The 22,723-nt window shown below is 45.7% G+C and overlaps 1 pseudogene; it reads right to left on the bottom strand.

Moving 5' to 3' along the window:
• Positions 1 to 17,178: 17,178 nt before the first annotated feature.
• Positions 17,179 to 17,843, bottom strand: LOC116270539 (annotated as a pseudogene).
• Positions 17,844 to 22,723: the final 4,880 nt, after the last annotated feature.

Here is a 22,723-nt window from a genome sequence, read left to right on the forward strand (position 1 = left end):
GTTAAAAAGAGATACCCACGGCCCTAGAAAGGAATAAAAGCAAACATACTTGCTTTTGACTTCAGCTGTTTCTCTCAGAAAATATGAAAAGGAAATAGTGTCGACTCTGAGTTTATGGACTTTCATAGAGAAAAAAATCACCTCCTCACCGAAGGGACCTCCATGCCCGCTCTTAACACGCTTATATTTATATGTCTGTGAACTCCACAGAGGAAATAGAAAAGCCCAATGACAGTGTCTACAGCAGCTTTTCTTCCCTGCATTTTCAGTTTTTATTGAAACTTGGTAAGAAAAAAATGGGAGTAGAGCGGGGTTCCCGGACCCCAGGGCAGCCTCTTCTCATCTTTCTGTTTTAGACTTTGGTGGTAACTCTCACAGAACTCGAATAAGATGTGTACTGCTCTATTGGTATGTTAAATCTAGGTGGTATTTTTTGAGTCCTGGTATGGAAGATGTTCACTTGCACTATTCTGGTGCTCCTCACAATTTTAATTATTATGCTTAGTTCTTATCTTAGTCCATTGGTGCTGCTATAGTAAAATACCACAAACTGGGTTATTTATAAAGAACAGAAATTGATTTCTCAGATCTGGATTCTGGGAATCCAAGATCATGGTACTGGCAAGGCTCGGTGTCTGGGAAGGGCCTGATCCTGGCTTCCGAGAGGGGATTTGCTGCTATGCCCTCCGGAGGGGTGAATGCTATGCCGTCACCTGGCTGCAGGGGGAAGGGAGGACACACTCCTCAAGCCCTTTTAGAAGGTTGCTAGTCCATGAGGGTTTGATTTAATCACCTCCTAAGGGCTCCAGCTCTTAACACCAACACATTGTTGATTACATGTCAACACGTGAATTCGGGAGACACATTCATGCCACAGCAGTTCTTCCTCTGATTCCCTTTGTACCTTTGTACCTAGGCTTAACCCTCAGTTTCTTGTTCTCTCCGCGTTGGACTTAACCCCAAGTGGGACGTGTGCCTGTTTATATTTTACAATAAAGGCCTCCGTGACTCACTGTGGGTGCGTGGGCTTTGAGGAGTGCAGCCCTAGGATGGGAGCCTGCCCGGGACTCTGTGAAGCGGGACCTGCTTACTGAAGGAAACTGCTTTAGGGAGGGCTTTTGCCAACACACCCTTGCAGCCAGGATTCTCCTGAGGCAGTTTACTTAATTTCTGTTTGGAAGAACCCTCCAGTTTGCAGCCTGGGAGTAAATGCTAGCTGCATTTCACAGCAGAGGGGCGGGAGAGCCTGATACTGGGACTCCTAGGCAGCATCCAGACAGCTCCTGCAGCCCCGCACCTTTCCTCGTCTCGCCTTTCAAGCCTGGAGGCCCCAAGCCCAGAGTTCCTTGGGATTTTTCAGAAAGATTGGCGCCCACGTTCCCACCGCTTCTAAGGCAACTAGTCTGGGCTGCAGTCGACTCTCCTGGGTCTCACCTAGCAGCGCACTTGCATTTGCTTTGTCTTCCAGAAATGTTTAAAAATCTCTCTTCCCTGCTTGTAGCCTGCACTCCAGCTCTCTCTTTTTAAAAAAAAAAATTTTTTTTTTTAATTTTTAAAAAATTATACTTTAAGTTCTAGGGTACATGTGCACAACATGCAGGTTGGTTACATATGTGTACATGTGCCATGTTGGTGTGCTGCAGCCATTAACTTGTCGTTTACATTAGGTATATATCCTAATGCTATCCCTCCCCCGTCCCCCTCCCCACAACAGGTTCCAGTGTGTGATGTTCCCCTTCCTGTGTCCACACGTTCTCATTGTTCAATTCCCACCTATGAGTGAGAACATGCAGTGTTTGCTTTTCTGTCCTTGCGATAGTTTGCTCAGAATGATGGTTTCTAGCTTCATCAATGTCCCTACAAAGGACATGGACTCATCCTTTTTTATGGCTGCATAGTATTCCATGGTGTATATGTGCCACATTTTCTTAATCCAGTCTGTCACTGATGGACATTTGGGTTGGTTCCAAGTCTTTGCTATTGTGAATAGTGCCACAATAAACATACGTGTGCCTGTGTCTTTATAGCAGCATGACTTATAATCCTTTGGGTATATCCCCAGTAATGGGATTGCTCCCACACTCCAGCTCTCTTTAATGTTGGCCATTAATTCTCTTCTGTTTTCCCTTACTGTCATTTGGAGGTCTTAGAAGGGTGACAAGATAGAGATAGAGGCAGAGGTAGAGGTAGATAGAGACACTTGGGTTTTTTTTCTTGTCCTGAATCAGCCCTATTCAATCGGAACTAGAAACTATGGAAACTTTTAAAAATGACCTGATACTAACCCTATCCTTTTGGAGCCTTCCCCACCAACCCGCCCCCGCTCCCAATTACATGGATAGACTGTAATTCCCTTAACCAGCACCCCTACGAGGTTGTTTGTACATTTTACTCTAGTAAATACACCTGCAATGAATATAGCTGCAGGAATAGTATCACCTGTGCCCATCACCAGCTGTTTCCTTGGGATACATTTCTAGAAGTAAACTTGGTGAATCAAAGGTGGCATCTTTTTAAGGCTTTCCATACGCATTGCCAAATGGCCTTACAGAAAGTTTGTATCAAGTTTTCACTCCCATTCCATGCGAGAACTAATTTTCTTTCCATCTCAGATGCTGTTACGCTTTTAGAATTGCAAATCTGGCAGGGGGACATGGCATTTTCTTTCCATTTTTGGCTGACTTTATTGTTAACTGCATCACTCCAGCTATAGGGTGAATAATGGCACTTTGTTTCTTTACCTTCTCTGGCTTTCCAGAGGAAGTGGGAGCAGTAAAAACTGGAGCACACGGAATCAATGCAGCTGTGTTCTGCTCGCCGAGCCGGCTCTCCCAGAACCAGCTCGGCTCTGCCAGCCTCAAGAGCATTGGTCAAGGAGTGAGGAGGGGAGGAGAGGATGGCTGTACCTCAGACCTCATTCTCCCTTGTGCAATGAATTCTACAGGGAATAAGGGGAAAGTGAGGACAAACCTTGGGAGGGGACTGCATTTTAGAACTAGGATTGATGGAAACAGATCCACGCTCACTTAATATTGAAATATGTCCATGAGTTGACTCCAAACCCCTTGACTCTGCTGGCTCCTATCGAGATGAATTGCTCCACCTAAATCTGCATCAGCCCCCAATCTAAGCCTAATCTTTACTGCCTCCTAAGGTGGTGCAGAAGCAGGGGTTGTGGGTAAATAACCAGTTATTATTCATTCATCAAACCTTTATTGAACACTTGCCATGGGCCAGACACTGCTAGATCCTGGGGACACAGAAAGGAAACAATCATGCCCCTGCTAATGTGGTTCTTACAAGCTATTTGGGGAATACGTATGTAACCTAGGATAACTGAGCAATAACTATAGAAACTGTAAAGCAGATTACACATAGGAAAGGGCAGATCTTTCCACCCAATAACCAACCTGAGATAAGGAAGTGAAGAATAAACACCAAGGTTTTTGGATCCCTGCTAAAGACTGAAATATGTTTGCACCATCTCTGCACATAGCATATTCTTGATTATCTCCTTTTTTTTTTTTTTTTTGAGGTGGGGTCTTGCTCTGTTGCCCAAGCTGAACTTCAGCGATGCAGTCATAGCCTCGAACTCCTGAGCTCCAATGATCCTCCTACCTCAGTCTCCCGAGTAGCTGGGACTAGAGATACTTGACACCATGAATGGCTAATTTTTTTGTATTCTTCTAGAAATGGGGTCTTGCTGTGTTGCCCAGGCTGGTCTTGCACCCCTGGTTTCAAGTCATCCTCCCACCTTGGCCTCCCAAAGAGGCCAGATACATGCATGAGCCACCACAGACAGCCAACTCCCTCTTTATTAATAAAAATAATAGAAGAGGCTAGTGGAAAAAAACATATCTGACAAACTGTAATATCTTCCATCCTCTCCATCTCTATTGCCACTATCTTAATTCAGACACTCATTATTTTATCTCTCTCAACATGAATCTTGCCTCCTGGAATCTATCCTTCCAGGGGTACTTTGATTGCATCGTCTCTGTCCTACCCCCCACCCCCAACCCCAGAAACAGAGTCTTGCTCTGTCACCAAGGCTGAAATGCAGTGGTGCAGTCATGGCTCACTGCAGCCTCAACCTTCTCAGCTCAAGTAATCCTCCCACCTCAGCCTCCTGAGTAGTTAGGACCACAGGCACATACCACCACACCTGGCTAACTTGTATTTTTTGTAGAGATGGGGTTTCACTGTGTTACTCAGGCTGGTCTCAAACTCCAGGACTCAACTGATCCGCCTGCCTTGGCCTCCCAAAGTGCTGGAATTATAGACGTGAGCCACCACGCCCAGCCTGCTTCCATATTTTAATGTCATCAAATTGATCATTTTTTCCTTTGCTTTCGAATGTGAAACCATCCTTGCATATCCTACTTGGTCATGATAGCTATTCTAAAATAGATTTTTAGCATTTGTTTGCTAATATCTTATTTCACTATTTTGCCTCCGTGCTTATAATGCAGACTAACTCATAATCTCCCCATTTGTGTTGTCCTTGTTTGATGTTGGTATTGAGGTTATACTGCATCTATCCAATCAGTTGAAGCACTTCCTCATTTTTACATTCTCTAGATCGTTTTGAATTACATAAAGACTCTTGTCCTTGACAGTTGGTAAATGGTAGTTCTTTGGCCTCATCTTCTAAGAGTAGTGTTTTTATACAGTTGATGCATCTTCTCTAGTTGGCCCATAGGACACTCTCTAGGCTGTCCTTCAGTCTCACTTACAGTGGAAATGTCCTTTCCTTTCTGCACTTCTGCCCCCCATTCCCTCTTGCAGAGCTGAGTTATTGGCCAGACACCAATTAAGACAGATTGTTCTCTCCTCTGGCATTGCAGCAAAGCTGTATGGTTTGACCTAAACATTTTCCATTTACAATAAAAATCTACCCTTAACTCACTGGGTCAGTTTGCTACTCTGCTCTTGTTGCCCCCACAGCACCTTCTGTGCCCCTCTGGAGCGCTCCCCACATTGTAGGACAATCAATCCTACACGTGTTTTATCTCCAGCCAGAACTTGGGCTCCATATACACTGTGCTTTGTTCATCCTTGCACTTCCCATGCTGAGGAATTGAATTCTCATGCTCAGCCACGGAAGTAGCAAGGATGCAATCCATTTTTGCATCCCATTTCTTGTGCCAGGTATACACACAAAAAAACCCCAGTAAACGTTTGTGGAATAAATGAACATAATGTTCTGTTCTGATCAGCTAAACACAAACAGCCCATTACAGCTGTTTGGTTGTTATATTATCACTGTGTAACAGGAGGTGCTGATATCTGAGTCCTGGTCTCTGCTTTCTCAGTCTTGTTCCACGGTTCTCCGTTCTCTGCCTTCATGGGCTGGGCACTCAGTCTTCCTCTGCAAGACCCTCCGTGTCTGGTGGTTGTATGATTTGGTCTTTGCTGTGGTTGCTTCAGATTCTTACCCGTGCATTTACTCTCTTATTCTGTTTCCACTGCTCTGTTGCTAAGGCTTCCTTTCTATGGTTCAGATTTCCCTGAGAGCTTTCCAGAATTCTACTGATTTATAATTCATTCTGGCAGACTCAACGGGGTGGGAGTCCTTACTGTAATGAGTCACAGCCAAGGAAGTCTGGCTTCCTGGAAGCCTGGGTTCCCAGGCATAGCCTCCTCCAGAAATGAGAACAAATGCTGTCACTAAGGAACTTCTCGGCTCTCTTTCCTAAAGTTTCCTGAAATGTTACTTAAAAGGCTAACCGCACAATGTCCACTTTAAGTTTTAGTTTTGTAAACCACTATGTGCAAACCACTGTATCTGCACGTCCCAAAGGAAAACATATTTTTACATCAGTTATTTAATATCCTAGGCAAAAGTTACTTTGGTTCAAATCATCCTTAGTAGTGGCACCAATTTTCTTGAATCAGATGTTTTCTAAAGCTACTTCTGGGACCGGGTGCAGTGGCTCATGCCTGTAATCCCAGCACTTTGGGAGGCCAAGGCAGATGGATCACTTGAGGTCAGGAGTTCAAGACCAACCTGGCCAACATGGTGAAATCCCATCTCTACTAACAATACAAAAATTAGCTGAGCGTAGTGGCACTTGCCTGTAGTCCCAGCTACTCAGGAGGCTGAGGCACGAGAATCACTAAGATAAGTAAATAAAGCTACTTCTGTAAAGCAAGCGTATTATCTTTTTACATGAAACAAGAAAATAAAGCTGGGCATGGTGGCTTACGCCTGTAATCCCAGCACTTTGGGAGGCTGAGGCAGGCAGATTACGAAGTCAGGAGATTCAGACCATCCTGGCCAACATGGTGTAACCCCGTCTCTACTAAAAATACAAACATTAGCTGGGCATGGTGGTGCGTACCTGTAATCCCACCTACTCGGGAGACTGAGGCAGGAGAATTGCTTGAACCAGGGAGTTGGAGGTTACAGTGAGCCGAAATCACACCCTGCGCTCCAGCCTGGCGACAAGAGTGAGACTCGGTCTCCAAAACAAAAAAAAAGAAAAGAAAAGAAAATATATAAACACCAACACAAGTATCAAGGATGTGTTACAAGTTTGCAAAGTGTTCTCCCTGGTTATGAGTTTGATCTTTCATACAGATTACTTGAGGGATGAAAATGTTTTCTACAAGTTTGAATGTGGAAGAGTAATTCAGTTTCTTATTGGTGATTATCTAAGTGGTGCAAGACATTCATATGCAGTATCGAGGGACAAATGTAGACTTTGGTTAGATTGTATAATTCAGATATGCTACAAGATGCAACAGAAGCTTTGGAGAAACAGCTTTTGGAGAGACTGCCCGCCAGTTTTTTGAAATCCTGCAAAAGAACAAGTGATATTCCTCTTTGTGGGGATCTGTCCAATCTGATTGTGAATTTTTCTCATTGCTTTCTGAGAGTTAGAACTGATTGAAAACCAATATGCGAGCATATAGAAGCTAATTCAGTGTGCACGTGATGCATGCATGTGTGCACGTGTGCGTGTGTGTGTGCACGTGTGCACACATGTAGAGCCTGTCACAGTGCCTTCCCACAGCAGACCACTTGGTGAGCAGGAAAGAGAGCTGGTCAGCACACACTTGGCCTGGTGCTGCCTCCGCTGTTCTCTTGGCATCTCAGGCTGTCAACTGGCTGCTGCAGTTATTCAAGGCTGTCAATTTTTTGTTTTTAAATTCAGATGATTTCTTCCGTATTCGATTTTTTATTTTTGAAGAAGCTCAAGGTCAAACTCTGCTTGGTTGTTGTTGTTGTTGTTGTTGTTTTGAGATGGAGTGGTGGAGTGCAGTGGCGCGATCTCGTTTCACCTCAACCTCCACCTCCTGGTTTCAAGTGATTCTCTTATCTCAGCCTCCTGAGTAGCTGGAAATAAAGGCATGCACCACCACACCTGGCTATTTTTGTACTTTTAGTAGAGACGGGGTTTCTCCATGTTGGTCAGGCTGGTCTCGAACTCCTGACCTCAGGTGATCCGCCTCAGCCTCCCAAAGTGCTGGGATTACAGGCATGAGCCATTGCACCCGGCCCCTTGGTTTTGTTTTGAATCCGGCCCAGGTTGAGTCCTGGAGACTCTGACAGGAGGAATTTCTAGAAACATTCTTTCAGGGGAGAAGACAAGGTATCTTGTTTGCTGTATATGCTCCTGCATAGAAGAGATAGAAGAGGAAATGACCACAGAGGCCGTCTGGCCCTGTGTTTTGACATGGCAAAATTAATGAATGCATTCAGAAGACCTTTGAGCACGAGAGGACCCTGGAACAACACAATTTTGACTGCAAGTATTAGTTGGGTCTACCAGGTGCCTGTCACAGCAGCAGTCATGGCAGCAGTGACTCTAGTTGTGTCCATGACCAACTGCTGCATAACAAATAGCCCCAAGACTCAGCAGCTTACGACAGGGTCCGCAGCCCACAGACTGGCCCTGGTCCATGGCCTGTGAGGAACCTGGCTGCACCGCAGAAGGTGAGTGAGGCTTACCGCCTGAGCTCTGCCTCCCGTCAGATCATCAGGGCATTGGATTCTCACAGGAGCATGAACCCTACTGCGAACTGCGCATGCGTGGGATGTGCGTTGCGTGCTCCTTATGAGACTCTAACTCATGCCTGATGATCTGAGGTGGAACAGTTTCATCCCCAGACCATCTGTCTCCCTTCGTGTCCGTGGAAACACTGTGTTCTACAAAACCAGTCCCTGGTGCCAAAAAGGTGGGAGACTGCTGGTTTACAACAGCAATGAACATTCATCATCCCACGCAGTGTCAGAATGGTCGGGAACACGGGTGCCCTGCCTGTGTGCTTCTGGTTCGAGGTTTCTCAGGGGGTTGTGGTCAAGGCGTCAGCGGAGGCCATATTCATCTGAAGGCTTGACCAGGAATAAAAGAGCCACTTCACAGGTGGCTCACTCAGATGCTAGCAGGTCAGTGCTGGTGGCTGGCAGGCAGCCTCAGCTCCTTACCCCATGGATCTCTCCTGAGCACACTTTTCCTGTCCTTACAACCTGGCAGCTGGCCTCCTCCAGAGCGGGTGACTCAGGAGAGGACAGGGCGAGAGCCATGGAGAGGGTGACTTGGGAGGACAGGGGAAACCTGGGGTGGGTGACCGGGGAGGGACAGAGGCGAGAGCCTGAGGCCGGGTGACTCGGGAGAGGACAGGGCAGAGCCGGGCCGGGTGAGCTCAGGGAGAGGGACAGGTGAGCCACTTAGACAGGTATTTCGAGGAAGAGGACAGGGCAAAAGAGCCAGGCCCAGGTGACTCAGGAGAGGACAGAAGCTGGCCCGAAACCCGCAGGGAGGCCCGGAGGTGACTCAAGAGGGGAGGACAGAAGTGAGAATAAATTGAGTAAGGGGAGGGACAAATTGGAAACCAAGGTAGGTGTCAAGGGGAGGGACAAATTGAGGTATGGGGTGGGCAAGGGAAGGACAAAGTGAGATGAGTGACAGGAGGGACAAGGCGGAAACCATTGAGTGACTTCAGGAAGGACAAACGAAAGGAAGTGAGTATTCGGGAGGACAGAACCGGCTCCTGGGCCAGGTGAAGCGCTCAGGAGAAGGACAAGTGATAAAGCCAGGTGGCTTCAGGACAAAGCGAAACCACTCGAGGACAAAGTGACAGGAGGACAAATTGAAACTCGAGGTAGATGGCAAAGGAGGATCGGTAAGGGCTCGGTGATGGCAGGGAGGACGGTAAAGAAACCTAAAGGCAGATAACTCAAGGAGAACAAAGCCAGAAACCTGGAAGTGACTCAGGAGGACAAAATGGCTCCTGAGGCCAGGTATTTCAGGAGAATATTTGTAAAACCAAGTGAGTGGCTCAGGAGACAAAGGGTAAAGGCCAGAGTGAGTGACTCAGGAGGAACCTGAGTAAAGGAGGGGGCAGGCGGAGTGACTCCAGGAGGACAAGTGAAATATAGATGGAGTAACAGGGAGGACAAAGCGGTAAAGGAAGTAAGGTAAAGGAAAGAGGACAAGGTAAAACCTGGAAGCGGAGGTGGCCAGGAAGGACGGCAAAAAACCCGCAGGCAGGTGAGCTTCGGGAGGACAGAAGTGAGAGCCCGCAGGTGGTGACTCAGAGGACAGCGTGAGAGCCACGGGGCGGGTGACTCGGGAGAGGACACGGTGAGAGCCACAGCACCTTATGATCTAGTCTCCGAAGTCACACGCCATCATTTGTGCAGTGTCCTGTTGGGGTCCCAGCTCAGCTCTGTCACTGTGGGAGGTGAGTATATAGATGTCCTAGACCATTCAGGCTGCTATGACAGAACACTGTGAACTGAGTGGCTCACGAACAACAGAAATTTCCCACAGTTTTGTGTGCTGGGAAATCTAAGATGAAGGTGGCAGCAGGTTCAGCATCTGGTGAGCTCCTGCTTTCCTGGGTGGCATCTTCTCACTGTGTCCTCGCGTGGTGGACAGAGCAAATGAGCTCTCAGGCGCTAGTCCCATCATGAGGACTCTGCTTTCATGACTCATCACCCCCCAGAAGACGGCTGCTGACTGCAGCTGCCATCCTCCAAGACGGGGGACACAGAACTGGGAGACACACACATTGAGAACTGAAAGGCCTGGACAGCAGCAGGCAGGGATCGAGGGGCATCTTGGAGGGTGGCTGCCGCAGTAGCATTTCCTGGGCCTGTGCTTTGTGCCTTGCACTTATCTCCTGCACTTGGTCTTTACTATCTTGGGCAGTCCCCACAACAACTCTGTCTAGGAGTTGATTTTACCCTCATTTTACAGAGGAAATGTCTCGAGAGGGTGATGCATGTACCCAATGACTCACAAATGCAAAGTCGCTGAGGTAGGATTTCAACCTAGTTCCAATGGTCTCTGAAGCATGAGGGGTTCACCATTGCCATAGACTTAACTGTGTCCCCCAAAATTTGTATGTTGAATTCCTACCCCACCATGTGCTGATGTTTGGAGAAAAGGCCTTTGGGAGATAATTAGGCTTAGATGAGATCATGAGGATGGGGTTCTTATAGTGGCATTAATGCCATCAGGTGAAGAGACACCAGAGAACTTGTGTCCTCTCTCTCTGCCATCTGAGGACACAGTGAGAAGGCAGCTGTCTGCAAGCTGGGAGGAGAGTCCTCACCAGGAACTTAATCAGAGGGCATCTTGATCTTGGACTTCCCAGCCTCCAGAACTCTGAACAAAGTTCATGTCTGTTATTTAAGCCACCCAGTCTATGGAATTTTGTTAGAGCCAACCCAAACTTACTAAGATAATCAGTATGCTGCACTTTTATAAATGTAGTTTTTACATTTATAAAAACAAAAGAGATTTGCTGCTGTATAATAACTGTACCTACATTGTAGATGGAATAACAAATCTACATACAGGTTTAGTAATCTATATGTAGATATAGAACATAGTGTATCTCACAGAGACAGTGTCTGTGGTCTGGTGTTAATTTTAGGAATTAGCCATCATTGACTGGGCCTTGTCCAGGTTTTCCTCTCTCTTGTCCTGGCTTTGTAACCTAGTTATCCTTGTCTTTGCTAACCCATAACCAAATATTGTATCGGGACTATTATGCCGCTACAGATGATGCAGTTTGGGTTTACAGTTTCTCACCATTTAGACAATACCTCATCAAATATATTTCTGTATGACTTTAGTGATGTCAGTTTTTGATTCATTCCTGCATAGATCTGGGCAAATTGTAGACCTTAGGAGGTGTATTCACCATCCAGTTCTCTAGAACTGCTTACGACATTTTTCTCTGAGTTTTGTTATCCCAAAAGGAAGCTTCCTAAAATAGCCTTTAAGTGCCTTTAAAAAGAGCAAGAGAAAATAAGAGGAAAAAAAAAACACCCCAAACTCATTCCTTTACTGTGATGTGACAGTCCTCCCAAGACACTGCAATGGCCTGAGTTTTGCTGTTAATTTCATTCACTTGTTTGGGCTATGTAGGTCCTGCCTAGAACTGGAACGTCATTATGTAAAGAAATATTTTTTGTTTATATTCTTTAATAGTACCAGTAACGTATATCTTATTCAGCTTCGACAATATAATTGGGTAAACCTCACATCATCAAACTCACGTTGTAAAAATTATTTCACTTTTCAAAAAAATGGCATTTAAAAACTTGAATGATGTTAGTTATCTTAAAGAAGTATGTAATATATTTTTCTAGCTGTCACCTCCATTTGTTACAACCAACTACAGATTATAAATTGGTTGATCAAAACTCTAAAAACAGAAAACCACAAGCCGCAGCATATGAGGAAATCTGGAACAGCACATGACTCCAAACCTGAGCGTAGACCACCACCAGAGAAGCCAGGTGCTGGGAAAAAGCACTGTATGTTCCACCACCTGACATTGTTCTGTGCCTGAGAGCACTCACTCCCCATCACAGTCTCTTTTTGCCACCAGGGGTCTAATCCCTAATTTACAGATAAATTATTTCTAATTTACAACAGAACAATGTCATGTGTGCAAAATTGCTTATGCATTTCTGAAAATTACAAAACTACTCTTACTAGTTACTCCTGGCACATGTGGATTATTTATACGTGATACATTCGGGAACCAAGGAATTCCTAAGCACAGGAAGCTCAATTCACTGAAAAGTAGAATCGTTACAAAGCACATGTCAGATGTGGCTTATTCATTCCAAGCTTGCAGCCTGCGTCAGTCTCCTAGGTGGTTTATTAAAACATGGATGACTAAGCCCCACCCCCAGAGTTTCTGACCCAGTGGGTCTGGGGTAGGGCCTGAGAATCTGCATTTTCACCAAGTTCCTGGTGATGCTGGTGCGGTAACTTCAGGTACTACACCTCAAGCAGGACTGCATGATTCTGTTTTTTAGGGAGAGGGACCACATGATAGTCTTACCCATCTCTAGCCCTGGTGTGGTACCTAACACATAATCACCTCTCAATAACAAATAATAGCAACAGGAAGAAGAACTAACTATTATTTGGTACTAACCATGTGCTACTTCCTGTGTTAAGTGCGAACTTTACAAAGTTTATAACTCTATCAGGTAGACACTGATAGAGTTTTTTGTTTTTGTTTTTTTTTTTGAGATGGAGTCTTGTTCTGTTGCCCAGGCTGTAGTGCAGTGGTGTGATCTCGGCTCACTGCAACCTCTGCCTCCTGGTTTCAAGTGATTCTCCTGCCTCAGCCTCCTGAATAGTTGGGACTACAGGCACCTGCCATCGTGCCCAGCTAATTTTTTGTATATTTAGTAGAGACAAGGTTTCATTATGTTAGCCAGGATGGTCTCGATCTCCTGATCTTGTGATCTGCCCAGCTTGGCCTCCCAAAGTGCTGGGATTACAGGCATGAGCCACTGCACCCAGCTGTCACTAACTTATATTCCCATTTTATAGAGGGAAAAATGGAACCTTAGGGAGGTTAAGCAACTGGCCCAAAGTCACACGGTCAGTTTGTGGTGGGCCCCTAGAGAAAAAAAAAAGGTTCTTGAGCAATGTTCCCAGGAATATTAAAAAAAAAAAAAAAAAATTGTGTACAAATTCAACAGAAAAGTTTTCAAATTGATATTGAGGGAGAAAAAAACGTTGACCAAACTTGACTTTGCAAACCATACTTTTTCTCAGAAGCTGCTAGACGTTTTCCAGTGAGCCCAGACATGTAGGATACCACCTTCACGGGCATCTCTCGAAACTTCTTCTGGGGAATGCTTTTGCTCCAGCTGAGGCAAACGTCTGTGAGAACCTCTGCATGGTGATGGTCTTATCTCCTGGCTTCACTGTAAACAATTCAGGATTCCTGCTGTGGCTGCCAAGGAAGGAAACCTGGGAGAGTTCCCAAGGCCCAAGACGGGCCAGCTCCTGTGCACTGCAGGCAGAGCTAACTCTCCGTCAGTCTACGCATGCCAGGAGAACGCTTTTTCTACGCATGCCAGGAGAATGCTTTGGGACTGTGTCCTGATAGTAAACACCATGCCGTTTAGACAGAATTCCCATTAGCTTTTCCATGGGGGAGCAAATGCGGAAGTTTTCTTCGGATAGCTTGCAGTTTCCCAGCCGTCCCCAGCCCTGCCCCCACAGAGTGACAAGAAACAGTCACCAAATGGCTGTTGTTCCATCGATCTGTTTATTTCTCTGTCTTGGGGGCGAATGGATCAGGTGCAGGCCTGCTGTGGTGTGTATCAGGCGCTTAGGCAATCCTCAGCCCTGTCTCCCTCTGTGTCTTCCTCCCTCCCCGGAAACTCTTGGGATTCTGTTTCCGCCTCTGAAAAGAAAATCAGGGTTCTACTGCTACTGTTTAATTTCCTAGTAAGTGGTTATTGAGAAATTGGAGTGTGACTCCAGGGAAACACTGCGGACTGTGAAAGACCATGCCTTTGCCAAGCAGACGCTCTGGGCGAGTCGCCTGGGTTACTAACTTTGGCACTTTGGCTGTGTTGCTTTTCTTTGGGGAAGATTTATGGCTAAGTTGTCTTTGCCTGTGTCCTTATCAGGCACAGCAGCAGTAGGAACCACAAGTAAAAGCAGTTAAATTTCTCCACCTTTTGCTCATCAGGAGCGTGGTCTTCAGGGTCAGACTGCCTAGATTCAGATCTGGCTACACCACTCACTAGCTGCCTGGCCTTGTGTAAGCTACTGCACCACCCTCTGCCTCTGTTTTCTCACGTGAAAAGCGGGGACAATAGTATTATCCAGTTCCTGGGTTCCGTGAAGGTGAAATATTACTGCTTATGAATTGGCACAAAGTAATGCTCCATAATGGCTTGTTGTTATTACAAAAGCTTAAAATCGAAATTAAGGTATCCTCTTAAAGAAGTCCTTGCACATGTTTAGAAGCTGGCGAGGCTGCCACGTGTTTTCTTTGCCCACCAGCTACTTACAGTTTACAAGAAGAAATGGGGCCAAACATGGATGGAGAGAAAAGCACCTTGAGTTCTCCTCCCAAGGGTGAAATCAGGTACAGTGCTGTCACGAAAGAGCGGATGGTACTGACTGTGGGAAGCTTCCCGGGGTCTGGGTCTGAGGAAGAAAACTGCAAGATAACAAACGATAAGGAGGAAGTAGGAGTGCCTGCTTGCTTTTTATTTTTTTTCTGAATTCAGTTCTTTTAATAGATTGCACATACAGATGTTTAGCCATACTCTTAGATGAACTCTTTAAGAGCAGAACTTTAGATCCAATTTACATGCTCTAGATACCACCTTTCTTATTTTTTTACAGTAAGGTCTGGTATTCAGACACCCACTTGTACACTGACAGCTTTAAGAAAAGCAGGACACAGAGGAAGTTGTCACTTTTAGCCGCAATGAAATACCACTAACCCCTTTTTACAATACCGAGTTCAAGTCACTGTCAGAGGCTAGCGCACCACAAAGTCACCAGGTACAAAATTGCTAGTTCATTTTTAAATTAATAACTTGAAATTACCCTTGTCCCCTACCCCATTACATCTTTTTATAAACAGCAAACATTTTGCTATTTTATACATAGGCTAGCAGGCTTGTTTCAATATGAAAGTGCTAATTCATTTACAGATTTTTATAATGAGTTATGTAGTGCTACAATAAGTATCCAATAATCTACACAGGAACAATGATGAATGAAAGTAGTAGGGATTGGGCCAAGGCTATCATTATCTTATATTATTTATGTATAAAGAATAGATACCCAATGGTGAGGAAGAGACAGAAATTGGACAAATACTCACAGGTGCCAAAGGCCATGCCTTTTTTTTTTTTTTTGCCAGGGGCCGGACTCTCGCTCTGTCACCCAGGCTGGAGTGCGGTGGCGGGATATCCGGCTCACTGCAAGCTCCGCCTCCTGGGTTCCTTCATTCCTCTGCCTCAGCCTCCCGAATAGCTGGGACCACGAGAGCCACCTACGCCCGGCTAGTTTTTGTATTTTTAGTAGAGGCGGGCTTTCACCGTGTGTGTTAGACAGGATGGTCTCGATCTCCCTGACCTCCTTGATCCTCCGTCTAAGCCTCCCAAAGTGCTGGGATTACAGGCTTGAGCCACCGCGCCCGGCCTACATCTACCTTTGAGTTCATGCACATAAATGGGGGCGTTTTAAGTAGTCCCTGCTTAGCCCGTGCCCTATTTTTCCTTAGAAAAGGAAAAGCTGCCTTCATGACATCCGCTCTTGTTTCAGATTTCCACAGCTTCCCCTTTGAAGCTTCAGAGTCAGGATCTTACTTTCTTCAAAAAATAAAGAAAATATGCCCCCTGAGTTACCTCCTATCTCCACCCCCCACCCCTACCCCCCATCCCCACCCCCCATCCCCAACCCCCACCCCTACCCCCCGACCAAAATCCCGCTGGTTTCTTTTCCAGTGCCAGGCTGCATGATCAGGTCCCATCTCCAGGGTTGTTTCTTTTTCCATCTATTGATCATTAGTTTAAAATAGATAACATGAACCAGTTCTGGAACCACGACTAGGAGGAACACAAGCTGTTCACTACAGTCACACAGCAGGAAAGAAAGAGATAACTCAATTCATCCCTGGTGCTGGGCCTCCGAAGTTGAAAGAACTTGGCACAAATGGAGCACTGAATTTGTATCCTCCATGCTTCTCAATCATTTTGGATTCATGGGCTGCTCTCCTTTGATCAGTCAGAGTTGCTGTATACTGTAACTGTTTTCTTTGTTCTTCATTAAGACGATGAGTCAGAGCCTGATACCACACAGGATTACGATTTTGAATCGTTCGAAAGATAACTTTAAATGTCTGATACTCATCAACAGGGTTATCTTCATCATCAATGATTGTGGAATAGCCTTCTCGAGAAGTCTCTTCCACATCATCATCTCAATCTTCATCATCTCCATCATCACCAGCCTGCTTAACCAGAATCTCCAAATATTCTTGCCCATCTTCATCAATATCATCTTCATCACTCCCCAGTTCCTCTGGTCAATGCCACGCCCTTTGCACTGCAGAATGATGACCTCAAACAATTTTGCTGTGTGACACTCTGCATCTTCTGCAACTCCTGTAAAAGCCTTTTTGTACAGACTGTATATCATTTCAAGATAATTAGTGTCAAGACAGAAGTGTGTCTGTATCAACTGCTACATAGTTATGAAGGAAGGGCATCATATCTGTAAAATAATTAAAGCCATCTTGCTCAAAGACTTCAAATACAAGGGGTAGTAGCTGCCACATCTGTGGAGACACTTGTTCACATGTCAAACTGTGCGCTAAAGAGAAGATCTCAGAGAATTCTAAGACATGTTGTTATAAAACAGTACCAATGACCTGTAAGCAGATTCCCTCGAGCTGTTGGGTTATCTCTTTATGATCTTCAACTACCCTCAGTGTGTCAATTGTATTAAGAATTCCCATAGCAAATATTTGAGAGAATGCCTTTTAGTTTTAATGCATAGTTAAATTCATCCTGTAGTGTTCTAGGAGGCTAGAGAGGCTGGTACCGTGAAACTCTGACTCATCAGGTGCTTCTACAGTGGAGACTACTTCCTGGGACTGGAATATAAAAAGATCAAGAGTTTGATTGTGAGTTGCAATAAAGAGGATAGCCTCCAAGAGCAGTGCCCAGCATCTGAAGTGTAAAGGAGCCCTTGCATTTCGTACCTAGCGGAGTAGTTAACTGGAGAATCACCAAAGAGGAGGCAAAGGGCTCATTCAGTAGAGGGGAAAAAAATTCCCATAGCAGTAACTGCTTTGTCATCACCACCTTCGTCATCTGGCCCCGTCTGGATTATTTGGTTAAAATCTCATTTATAGAATGTTGTGTCATTTCTACAATAGGAGTAATTTCTTATATTCATGGATCATTTTCTAGATTACATTGGTAAGGTCATCGTTTTCTGTTTCTCTTATAATACAAAAAAGAGCCTGCATGACAGGTCTGATGAATGGCATGATATATTCTTTAGCTTTTTCTTGATTGCTGATCAATACTTGAAGGGCAATGGCAGCTTCCACTTTCGCAAGCATTTCTCTATCATCAGTCAGACATCTTGTTAGCTCTAAGGCTGTTTGAAGGTTCTGATCACTTTTGAACTTCACTTCACAAAAATAGTAAAGTACCCAGCAAGCCCTTGCTCTCACGTAGCCTAGTTCACTGCTGAAGAGAGGGAGTACATGAATCTGCAACATGCATTCTGTCTGATCTTTACAGATCTTTTTCTTCAGAAGTATTTCAGCTAAAGAGCCAATCCTATGCAGGGCTCCATCGTTTTTTCGAGGGGTCAGCATTTGGTTCTGTAAGAATCTGGTAACAAAATCCCAGTCTTTTGCAGTACCTCTTTCCTCTTACTACAGGCTGTAAACAGAAGTGTCTGGGCAGCAGTGGTAGGAGAAAGGAAATCTTCAAACACATCATACTTTGTGCGTATATATTCGTAAGGGTCTTCTTGCCAAAGTTCCTCGTCGGCATCTGTGCACATCAGTGGAAAAATAACATCTCAGATAATGTCTTGTATATGGGGCTTCAGATTCTTCCAGATGACAGCATGAGAAACTCCTTGATTAATAAAAATTACAAAGGCGGTGAAGGCCCATTGGGGAATATACAGGAATGTTTAAAGCAGAAAATAAGTCATTTAAAGCTCCTCCACCCAGAGATCATTGTTAATTCCCTAACACATTTCCTGTTTTCGGGCTTTTGAGATAACCTGGGCAGACTCCGGCCATGGGAAAGGAAGGCTCAGGAGCCATGTGAGATGCTGGTGGCGTCCAGCATGGCCTCAGCTAGGAAAGGATGGGCCTGGGGTTCTGGGCACACACAAGGCAATGGGATTTGTCAGAATCATCACCAACCTCCTCTGAACTGGGACAGCAGAGTATTCGAAGCCCCCAGCAACATGTAAGTTCACCAAAGAAAGCAGTTATTGGAATTCATACAGAGAAAGCAACTGATGATAAACTGACTTTTGGTTTTTAAAGATTTGGTGTATTAAAATGTGTTTTTGTTGTCTTTAGTAGTCTACTGACACCACCTTAGAATCTCTCTCATTCATTTCCCATCTGTAAGTTGAGGGAGGTAACAGCCACACTTCTTTCTCTGAAGTTACAGACTCCCAGGGAGCAGGTTGCTGAAAGCTCTTTGAGGACACAGTCTAGGTGTAGATTCCCCTCAGTGTCTAACATAACAGAAGGACAAGGTGGATAGAAGAGCAAGGTGCCTTTCCAGGGCAGCTGCAGAGTATCAGACCTTCTCGAAGGAAGGCGGAAGCCCTGATGGGACACAGTGGTCTCATCTGGGTTCTGGTGAGAGTGGCAGCCCTGGAGGTGAATTCAGTCATGGTCCATCCAACAAGTCTAACTGGACATGGCATTCCGCCTCTTCAAAAGCTGAACAGCCCACTTGACAGAAGTTTTCAAGTTTGGTTTAGCAATTCTATATTGTATAGATACTGCTTTTGTCTGCTGTAATAAACAAGGAGTTATAATTACTCCAAGCTTTGTTCTTTTTTAATGTGTACACTACTTCTACATCATCAATGGTTGGTCCATTTTGTTAGTTTCTTACATTCCTCATAGACTGGTCTGAATGTTTGCAGTGGGATCAGACGTTACTAGCATATCGTCAGATTTTTTTGTCTTATTTTTTTCTATCACAGCCAGCCTGCCTGCCTAGATCTGTAGAACTAAGTCTCATTCAGGTCAAGGATCATGTGCTTGAAAGGAACTGAAACTCATTCACAGGGTGAGAGCGGGTAGTGGCAGACAGGAAACATTAGAGAATGTCAGGGAAGGCAGGGGCTCTCCCCGGTATTTCTCCCAATGGCCCCATTGTCTCTCCTCTCTGCCGTGTGTTTCCTTTATCCCCCAGCCCCGGACCTATACTCTCTGTGAGGCTCTTCGTTTCTGCTCCCGCATCACATCAGCTTGCATGGAGAGGCAGCCGCACTGGCTCTGGAATTGGTGCTTAATGGCTCAGGGCTCACCTCTTCTGCTTTCTTCAGCAGAGAAGCCTGCAGGCTCCACATTAGGGAGTTGCATCTCCTAACAGAGAGGGAGAGGGAGGAGCCCCCCTTGACTTAGAGTAGAGAAACTTCCTGTCATTCCTAATGAGAGTCACCTCATTGTCTTGGGAAAAGCAACTTAGGACATTTCAAGCCTCAGAGTGCAGGGAAGAGGCAAAGGGAAGGCAGGAACGAGGGGGCCTGGGGGGTGTGTACAGCAGATTTCTCCTTTTCCACGCCTCCTTCAGCACACAGAATACAAATGATCTCTTGAGGAGTTGTATGGAGCAACCTAAACCACCCCCAGCACCGTTTCTAAAATTCGCCAATTAGATCCAAGTGGTTTAAGGAGCAAGGGAGGACAAGCAGAGTCCTCACTTCACCTAGCAAGAATTACTAGCCAGGGAATTCGTCCTTGACTTAGGTGAGATTGTCAAGGTTCAAGGGATGGATGTTTTTGTTGCTCAGGAGCAGGAAGGAGGCAAGAGTTCAATTTGGAGGTGAGGAATAAGGAGGAGGGCAGCCCAAGGAAAGGTGCACTTGGAAGGAGTGAAAAGGAATCAGGAGGCAGGATACAGGAAGCCTAGTGCTGTTGTTGACAATAGGTGCTCAGTAAACTTTTGGTCAACTAACTGGAAGAGTAAGGAAAAGATGGATGGAAGGCAAAGGGGGCCCACTCTGGAATGCGCATTTCGAATGATCCCTATTCCCTATGCCTTTTCCTGCAGCTGAGAGCAACTGCCTTTGGCTCTGCTCCTGGCTTGGGCCCTGTGGTTCTTGGGGAGGTAGGAATAGAGCAGGGGAGCCAGCAGCCCTCTATCAGACAGGCAAGAGTCTTGCATCTTCCCTTCTGATGCATTCTAGAAGTGATGAGAGAGCATCGTCCTCTACTCCCAGTCTGTTGCAAGAGCCTGCTGGAATTCTGCTCCCTTCTCTGCCCTCACTTGCTACAGGGACTGCCTCTCCAGGATGAAGTCATGGGGGCGGGAGCCATGGGGAGCCTTTGTGGCTGTGACCCATGATTGAGTCTGGGGGAGGGTTACCTGGAGGTGGGGTACAGCCTACGGCCAATGAAACAGTTTTTCACAGCATTAACTTAATGGGAAATGGAGGGACTCAAAAGCAGATCTCGGTCTTGTGACTGCCACGCTCTGCTCTGACCTGTGGGGCTGACAGATTGCTCTTCAGTAAATGTTGGACTTGGGTAATTTTCTCCTTCATGTCCCTTAAAACCCATGACAATTGTGTTTATCCTGGAGTTTCCCTGACAAGAGAAAGCGAGCAAAAAATAAGTATTTACATATATATATTTGTGTGTGTGTGTGAGAGAGAGATAGACTCCCATGCCATAGGACAGAGGCAGATTCTGTCACTCAGGCTGGAGTGCAGTGGTATGAATATGGCTCACTGCAGCCTAGACGTCCTGGGCTCAAGGGATCATCCTATCTTCGCCTACTGAGTAGCTGGGACTACAGGCGTGTGCCACCATGCCCAGCTCATTTTATATTTTTTGTAGAGATGCAGTCACACTATGTTGCCCAGGCTGGTCTCAAACTCCTGGGCTCAAGCGATCCACCTGCCTTGGCCTGTCAGTTTGGAGATTTGATTACAGGCATGAGCCACTGCACTTTGTCCATTATTTTTATTATTAGCAGCTCTGGGAATCTTTACCATAAAAGTTTTCTCCCTATATAGATAACAATGGGAAGATTGGAGATTGTGAAATCAAACAAAAATGGGTTTAAATTCTTTCATGTTCATTATCTAATGTGTGGTCTTATCTCATCTCTCTGAGACCAGTTCCGATGTTTGTATAATGAAGTTAGTAATATTACCTCATTAACGCATTGAGGGTTTAGGTGGAGAATACCAATGTTGAGGTAGAAATGCCAGTCAATCCTGGCAGGAAGGGGGATGACTAGAGGACTGTTTAATAACGGGATTATTTACAAAGGTGTGGCCAGGGTAGGAAGCAACAGGGACAGAGCTTACCCGTGCTGGTAGCAGTGAGGCTACCCTCTCCAGCTCTGAGGGGTTGGGAGTAGGGCATTGCCAGAACCTGCCTTACAGGTACTGTGTGACCTTTAGTCAAGGGACAAAGCCATCCCGCAATGACACCAGCAGGAAGGAGTTTACAGCCGGCGTCATTTCCTTCTCTCTCCCTCCAGTTCCCTGCCTGGGCTCCCTGCCCATTGCTCAAATCCAACCAGAGGCCAGAGGGCAGGGGAGCCCCCACAGGTAGTCTACGGAGGGCAGCCTCTAGGAGCACAGCAGCTGGAGTAGGGTGAACCATAGAGTGAACCAAGGAGACAGAAGATCTCCAGCATAGCAAGAGCTCAAGAAATGAGATGACTATGATGAGTCATTCAAGTTCAGTGTAGAGTCTTCCAGCCCATAGCTGGAAGAACAGGCATTTTTTCTTGAGAACAGGCATTTTTGTTTTCTCACAAAGCATTGGTAAATCTCCACACAGATAATATGCGCCCATCAATGGTTGCTGATCACTGTTCAGCAACCACTGTTGGGCAAATTTTTTGATCATGGAGCAAAAAATGTTGACTTGTGAGCAAGTTTAACATTTGAAGTTCAAAGACAATAGTATGATAAATTTAAATTGCACAGCAAGGAATAAAAACAGGACAGGCATCAAGTCTGGTACAGCTTCATTTATTTCTTACTTTTCCTACCGAATTGAGTTTGCATCCAAGTGCCCCTCACTCTCCCATTGGCAGAATGATGAGGTAATGAACTAACAGCATTTACAGCAAATGACAGCAGATTGTTCTGTAATTCAAGGACTAACCTACGTGTCACACAGTGGTCTTTTGATGTCTGTGAATTTCTTCAGGGTGGGTGGGGAATCTTTTTGCTTGTAGGGGAAGGCTCTGGATGGACTGAGCCTCTGACATATCGACTGTAAGTCCTGGGGTCCTGGGGCTTTATTCAGAGGAAGAAGGCAGATTCTACAGGCCGCAGTAGAGTGGTCTGTCCCAGAACCAAGCCCTCTGCCCTGAGAATTGGACTCCACAGTGGCCAACTGGACATTGTCCTTGTGCCCGGAGGGGTGACCTACACGTGGGACAGGAAAGGACACTGTGGCTTCATCACCAGAAATGCTCTGCCAGGTCTGTCCTTCTGGAACTTGCCTAACCTGCTCTGCAAAGGTTTCAAGATGTTCTAATGCATCCACTTTAATTTATTCAAACCCCAACGCACAGTCCGATTTTTCTGGCTTCTGGCTAGCTGGGTGATTAGAAGGGTGTTGCTAAGAGGTAAATAAATGGTGGAGCAGAACCATCAGGGAAGTCCATGGGGCCTCCACAACCGCACTGGGCCCCTGGCCCGGAAATCTGCATTCTAACACTCCTCACTGA

The sequence above is a fragment of the Papio anubis genome, chromosome 15 (genome assembly GCF_008728515.1).
Source record: "Papio anubis isolate 15944 chromosome 15, Panubis1.0, whole genome shotgun sequence".
In the NCBI taxonomy this organism is placed as follows: Eukaryota; Metazoa; Chordata; class Mammalia; order Primates; family Cercopithecidae; genus Papio; species Papio anubis.